The 7,002-nt window shown below is 43.7% G+C and overlaps 1 pseudogene; it reads left to right on the forward strand.

The window, feature by feature from the left end:
• Positions 1-2,064: 2,064 nt before the first annotated feature.
• LOC134967616 (5S ribosomal RNA) lies at positions 2,065-2,184 on the forward strand (annotated as a pseudogene).
• Positions 2,185-7,002: the final 4,818 nt, after the last annotated feature.

A 7,002-nucleotide genomic window follows, 5' to 3' on the forward strand; every position in this document is an offset into this window, starting at 1 on the left:
CAGTGGTGCTCCCATGAGTCAGAAATATATTGAGAAAAAGTACCAAATAAGAGAAATGGAAAAAGAAGTAGACTCTTGTTTGGGAGCACTCTAACTCAGAGGAACTAGGTTGTATACATGTTTTAAACTGGTAAAATCATGATTTTAATAGATTCTTGTTAAAAATATATAGAATTATCGGAGTTCAAAGCTTATTCTATGTGATTCAAGACTATTGTGCAAAAAATATCTATATCAATTTAGTAAATAATTAGCGAAAATTGCTATAATATAATGTAAGCCGGAAAAGCTTTAGAATTCACAAAAAAGGGGGGGGGGGGAAACACCTACTAGTCTCAATGGTGTCTGTCAAGTGAATATATGACCATCATTTATACTGCAAAAATCCCAAATGGAAAAAGTAGTTGCAGGGAATTAAATCATAGGCCATATGAATCCGAGTACCCATCTGTGACTTAGAATTGATCACAGGACGTAAGTCGTCACTGTGGGTTTAGATTTTTAAAGGAGAGTCTGATTGCTGATAGGAGATTCAGATTTGATGGACAGTTTCCTCGATCTATCCAATTAGTGCATTTTTTCTATAGTGACGAAAGCCTTATTAATTAACTTCTTTTTGAAGAAAATGCAATTACATTGCAATTCCATTATTAGATGTTGCTGCTAAAGCATTTGTTATGCATTATTGGATAGATCGAGGAAACTGTCCATCAAATCTGAATCTCCTATCAGCAATCAGACTCTCCTTTAAAAATCTAAACCCACAGTGACGACTTACGTCCTGTGATCAAGCCTACCAGCGAAACGTACGTCAGGACCCTTATGGTCACGTGGTGCGCACACGTGACCTGGAAGCCGGACCATCACAGCCTGTTACCAGGCAACCATACAAGCCGCGGAAGTTAGCGGCTACCTCCACCCGCCGGAGCTCGTCTACGGGCACAAGTGAGGTGGATACTCACACAAACTATCCCCTAGTGTCTGGAACTCGCTAGCGGGGAAATACGGCGGGACGCAGCGATATTCCCCCCATCCGCTGGAGCTCGATTTCGGGCAGGAGCAGCGGGGATCAGCTGCACCTATCCCGCTGTTCACATTCCCACTGCCTGCACGAGAAAACCTGGGATATCAAAGTCTACAGTTTGGTATTGCATGAAATTAACCAAGTGTCTGGTACAATAGCACCTGTCATGTTTTATTCATTTAACAATCTGTTTCTAGGGTGATTAGCAAATAAGCTCTCTGCTACATTACTGGTTAGTGGTAATATTATTCTTACATTACCAAGTCTTTTAGGCTTGGATCAATATGTGTTTGATGGTTTTGCCTTACAAGCTTACACCTGCTGTGTTCTGACCATATACTCTTTTGCAGGGTAATATGCTAAATGCTGTGGTAATTAACCAACTGCATACCCTGCATAGGTACACATATATGGTATACTCATCTAATTATTATTTGCCCTTCTAACATATGCTTTTTCCAAAAACTATGATTGAAGGTGACCATACCAATCAGTGACAAGCATCTAATTGCAGATGTATTCCACGAATGGTGCTTAATTGCATCTGAGCATTTATGCTATATAGCGGTGGACAGGTTTGGTACTTGGATGAGACCACTTTGGAATACCCTGATACTACAATATTTGTTCTCATTTTTGTTTATTTCAGAGATTTTGTATACCAATGGTGGATCTTTGGTTGTGAGAAAAACACAGATACTAACCCACTAACTATAAAGGATTCTTTGTAGTAATTTCCCTATTCTTTCTTGGTGATTCATTTATGCTTATTACTGTCTTATTTAGACAGCACAACCAAGAATGATTTTGTTATCTATATACAATTGACTGGTGTATAGTACAATATAAATAAGGAAGGATTCACTTTGATTGGATATTTATGGCCTTGATACTTGTTTGCCATACAATTGTCATATCCAATCTGCACTTTTTGAGCCTGCCGTTCACATGTGTGTCTGTCCTTCTTTAATTTTTCTTGTTGAAAATATGAACGATTCCATTTCCAATATAAAGTGACAAATGAAAGGGCTAGCTTAAGAAATTGCGGACATACCCCACTGGAGATGCCCAATCTCTTCCGATCTTGGAAGCTAAGCAGTGGAGGGCCGGACCAGTACTCGGATGGGAGACCACCTTGGAACATCCTGGTACTGCAAATAAATTTTGCTTCCCAATTCTAAGTCACAGATGGGTACTCGGATTCATATGGCCTATGATTTAATTCCCTGCAACTACTTTTTCCATTTGGGATTTTTGCAGTATGAATGATGGTCATATATTCACTTGACAGACACCATTGAGACTAGTAGGTGTTTCCCCCCCCCCCTTTTTTGTGAATTCTAAAGCTTTTCCGGCTTACATTATATTATAGCAATTTTCGCTAATTATTTACTAAATTGATATAGATATTTTTTGCACAATAGTCTTGAATCACATAGAATAAGCTTTGAACTCCGATAATTCTATATATTTTTAACAAGAATCTATTAAAATCATGATTTTACCAGTTTAAAACATGTATACAACCTAGTTCCTCTGAGTTAGAGTGCTCCCAAACAAGAGTCTACTTCTTTTTCCATTTCTCTTATTTGGTACTTTTTCTGTGCTAGAAAAATGACAGAAGCTAATTTGTTGGTACTTTATCTTTCTCCAAGGCTTGATACATACCACCACCACCGCCGCCCCAGGGACCTATTTACCAATTTCCCTAATTGTCCCTGGAAATCTTAAACAAGATATACATTTTCGGCCCTATTTATCAAAGTTATAAATTTGGAGGTTTTCCCAACAAACAGAAAAGCGCATAGTGTAGCAATCTCTAAGCTTTTCAGAGCTTGTCAATTGCCCATATAACAATCCGCATAGGGTATTATGGGTATGGCAGAACGTTTTGTAAACTCTGAGGACAACTGTGATGTCTCCAGCGTCATAACCTTCATAAATAGCAAAATGGTCGATACAAATTTTGGGGGGATTTTTCATATGTTTTTCTAACATTTGCCTGATTTACTATCCATGTGGACAGCTTTTGGGAAGAGTAACCTGTGGCAAGCAAGCCCGCGACTGTAGAAGGTTGTTCATATAACATGAAATATTCAAGATTTGGCCCAAAAAATAAATAAAAAATGTGTTGACCATTGCCATGTCGACCGGTTGAACCTGTTGACCTTTTGTACCTGTCGACCTTACCTACTGTCGACCTTTCATCTGTTGGTCTTTTGCACCTGTCGACTTTATGCATGTCGAACATTTGGTATCGATCTATTGACTGTCGACATTGTCGATCCATTATACCACACCCAGATTCTGCCAAATTGTCCAACTCAAAATAGGATGGACATATGTAGAAATGCTATACGCATCTGCTCATGCGCTATACACTAAAATTCACCATTTCACCTGTGCACACAGATCTGTGCAGCTATGAAACTTTATTATGTCAAATATGATATATAGAGGGTAATTATTTCTTTATCTTGATAAATATAAGGAATCAACGCAAATGCCTATTACTGTGTTTCGCATTAATAACATCTGGCCTACAAAACTATAGAGTGTCAAATATCAAATCGTCTGTATATGCTAGATTTGTTACCATAAGAGATGGAATTATGCATTGGCTTTTCTATAACGGGTGCAACACACTGCACTCATGTTTTATTACTTACTTTTCTGGAGTCCCACATCGGAGCGGCTGCTGCGGTACAAAATCACAGGCAAAATGGCCATCGCACATGCGCAGTAGGGATTTAGGGGCAGATGTATTAAGCCTGGAGAAGTGATAAGTGCAAGGTGATAATGCACCGACAAGTCAGCTCCTAACTGTCAATTTACATATTGGAACTGATTGGCTGGTGCGTTATCACCTTGCACTTAGCACTGCTTTATCATTTCTCCAGGCTTAGTACATCTGCCACTAAGTCTCCGAAACATGGTTGGCGCCATGTTTCTGGAGACCTGCGCGTGTGCAGTAGATTATGGCGCAATGCCAGAGTCTACTGCATTGTGTAGAGGAGGAGGCCACCTGGAATTACTGTTTGTGTTTTCCTATTCCTTGCAAATAAAAGGTCCAGGATATTGGGGGTCATTCCGACCCGATTGCTCGCTGCAGTTTGTCGCAGCGCAGCAATCGGGTTGGAACTACGCATGCACCGGCAGTGCCCAGCGATCGCCTCTGAGACGGAGGCGTCGCTGGGCGGGAGGGGGCTGAACGGCGGTGCTAAGCCGCCGTTTAGTAGGCGCGGTCCAGCCAACGCAGGCGTGGCCGGACCATTGGGGGGGGGGGGGGCGCGGCACGGCGGCTGCGTGACGTCTCACGCAGCCACTGCGGGCAGCGACACACAACTCCCGGCCAGCCGCAGGAGCTGCGCTGGCCGGGAGTTACTCCACAGATACAAAGGCATCGCCTCTGTGCGATGCTTTTGTATTTATGCAGGGGGAGGCCGGCACTGACATGCGGGGCGGACTAGCCCTGTGCTGGGCGTCCCCCCGCATGTCTGGAAACATGATCGTAGCTACGATAAACTCGGAATGATCCCCATAATCATTGTCACTGACTGTATTGATTATTCATTTCTTCACCAGAATGTTGTTTGATTTAAATATTTGTCTCTATGTAGTGTTCACTCTAGGTGCAAAGTAATGATCAGTAGCTGTAACATCATGCATACAATTTTGCCCTTTAAAATTCAAATATGCCCTCCTCACCGATCAGTACCCTGCACCTAGCGTGAACACTATCTATGTATCTCTGCATAAACGGTTTATATAGCTCAATGCTACTTGATCTGGTATTTACCTTAAAACGTTATTAGAAACCACAGGGCCAGAAAGGAGAACATATGCAAAAGTAAATAATTACATGCTATGTCTATCATGGATTAGGGTGTTTTTGTGATGCTGTGTAAATATTTTCAGATAATTTTTGGCACAAATGTTTTCCAGTATATTTCACTTTGTAGTATTGAATCACAATATTTTCTTAAACGTATAAAAAAATAGGATTTTAATTACCTACCGGGAAATCCTTTTCTCATAGTCCGTAGAGGATGCTGGGGTCCACATTAGTACCATGGGGTATAGACGTGTCCACTAGGAGCCATGGGCACTTTAAGAGATTAATAGTGTGGGCTGGCTCCTCCCTCTATGCCCCTCCTACCAGACTCAGTCTAGAAACTGTGCCCGAGGAGATGGACATATGTTGAGAGTAGGAAATACACAGATAGTGGTGAGATTCAAACCAGCTCACACGTACAATAAAAGGAAAGCCAAGCTTACCAACTCAGAACAATTCAGCAACGGCTGAATCAACAACTGAACCAAGTAACAAAGCAGTAATACGAAGCACTGGGTGGGTGCCCAGCATCCTCTACGGACTACGAGAAAAGGATTTACCGGTAGGTAATTAAAATCCTATTTTCTCTTACGTCCTAGAGGATGCTGGGGTCCAATTTAGTACCATGGGGATGTACCAAAGCTCCCAGTACGGGAGGGAGAGTGCTGAGGTTCCTGCAGAACAGATTGACCAAACTTTAGGTCCTCAGAGGCCACAGTATCGAACTAGTAGAACTTAGCAAACGTGTTTGACCCTGACCAAGTAGCTGCTCGGCAAAGCTGTAAAGCCGAGACACCCCGGGCAGCCGCCCAGGAAGAACCCACTTTACGAGTAGAGTGGGCCTTAACAGATTTTGGACACGGCAAGCCTGGCGTAGAATAAGCATGCTGGATAGTGAACCTGATCCAGCGAGAAAATGTCTGCTTAGAAGCAGGACACCCAACCTTGTTGGGATCATAAAGGACAAACTGTGACGAGAAGTTCTCTTCACATATATTTTCAAAGCCCTCACAACATCCAAGGACTTTGAAGTAACTAAAGAGTCAGTAGCCACTGCACCACAATAGGTTGGTTGATATGCAAATCTGACTCAAACTTCCGAAGAAATTGCTGATGCGTTCTGAGCTCAGCTCTATCCTCATAGAAAATCAAGTAGGGGCTCTTGCATGACAATGCCCCTAATTCCGACACACATCCTAATCTGAAGGTAATGTTTTGACGTTACTCCCTTCCTAGCCTGTATCAGGGTAGGAATGACCTTTTTCGGAATGCCATTCCGAGCTAAGATCTGGCGTTCAACCTCCATGCCGTCAAACGTAGCCGCGGTAAGTCTTGATAAGCGAACGGCCCCTGTTGCAGAAGGTCCTCGCGAAGAGTAAGAGGCCTCAGATCCTCTAGCAGTAATTCCAGAAGATCCGCGTTCCAAGCCCTTCTTGGCCAGTCCGGAGCAATGAGGATCGCCTGAACTCCTGTTCTCTTTATGAGCTTGAGAATCCTTGGGATGAGTGGAAGTGGAGGGAACACATACACTGACTGGTATGTCCACGGAGTTACCAGTGCGTCCACCGACCTGGAACAGTACCTCCGAAGCTTCTTGTTGAGGCGAGAGGCCATCATGTCTATTTGAGGTACACCCAAGTTGGCTTGTTACCTCTGCGAACACCTCCGGGTGGAGGCCCCATTCTCCTGGATGGAGATCGTGTCTGCTGAGCAAGTCCGCTTCCCAGTTGTCCACTCCCGGAATGAAGATTGCTGACAGCGCCACAGCGTGCTTTTCTGCCCAGAGGATGACTCTTGTTATCTCTGACATCACAGCTCTGCTCTTCGTTCCGCCCTGCCTGTTTATGTAGGACACCGCTATGACGTTGTCCGACTGAACCTTAATGGCTTGATCTTGCAGAAGATGTGACGCTTGTAGAAGGCCGTTGTAAATGGCCCTCAGTTCCAGAACGTTTATTGGAAGGAGAGATTCCTGACTGGACCACCTTCCTTGGAAGTTTTTTCCTCGGGTGACTGCTCTCCTGTTAGGCGCGGCGGCTCGCGCCAGCGCCCGGCCGTTGCTAAGCAACAGTCCCGGCGAGTCATGTCCGCCGCGCCTTCTCCCCGCTCGGCGCCTGACAATGCCAGGACGCTGAGCGTGCTG

The sequence above is a fragment of the Pseudophryne corroboree genome, chromosome 10 (genome assembly GCF_028390025.1).
Source record: "Pseudophryne corroboree isolate aPseCor3 chromosome 10, aPseCor3.hap2, whole genome shotgun sequence".
In the NCBI taxonomy this organism is placed as follows: domain Eukaryota; kingdom Metazoa; phylum Chordata; class Amphibia; order Anura; family Myobatrachidae; genus Pseudophryne; species Pseudophryne corroboree.